Raw genomic sequence first — 353 nt, 5'->3', positions numbered from 1 at the left:
TCATCCTCATCCTCATCCTCATCCTCATCCTCATCCTCATCCTCATCCTCATCCTCATCCTCATCCTCATCCTATCATCATCCTCATCCTATCATCATCCTCATCCTCATCATTATTCTCGTCCTCCTCTTATCCTCATCCTCGTCCTCACCCTCATGCTCATCTCATCCTCAACCTATTCTCATCCTCTTTCTCGTCCTCCTCTTATCCTCATCCTTGTCGTCATCCTCTTCTTCATCCTCATCCTCTTCCACATTGTCATCCTCATCCTATCCTCATCCTCATCCTAATCCACTTCCTCATCCTCATCCTATTCTCATCCTCATCCTATCCTCATCCTCGTCCTCATCCTA

This window comes from Lupinus angustifolius, chromosome LG03 (genome assembly GCF_001865875.1).
Source record: "Lupinus angustifolius cultivar Tanjil chromosome LG03, LupAngTanjil_v1.0, whole genome shotgun sequence".
NCBI lineage: Eukaryota > Viridiplantae > Streptophyta > Magnoliopsida > Fabales > Fabaceae > Lupinus > Lupinus angustifolius.
This window is presented reverse-complemented; position numbering follows the sequence as displayed.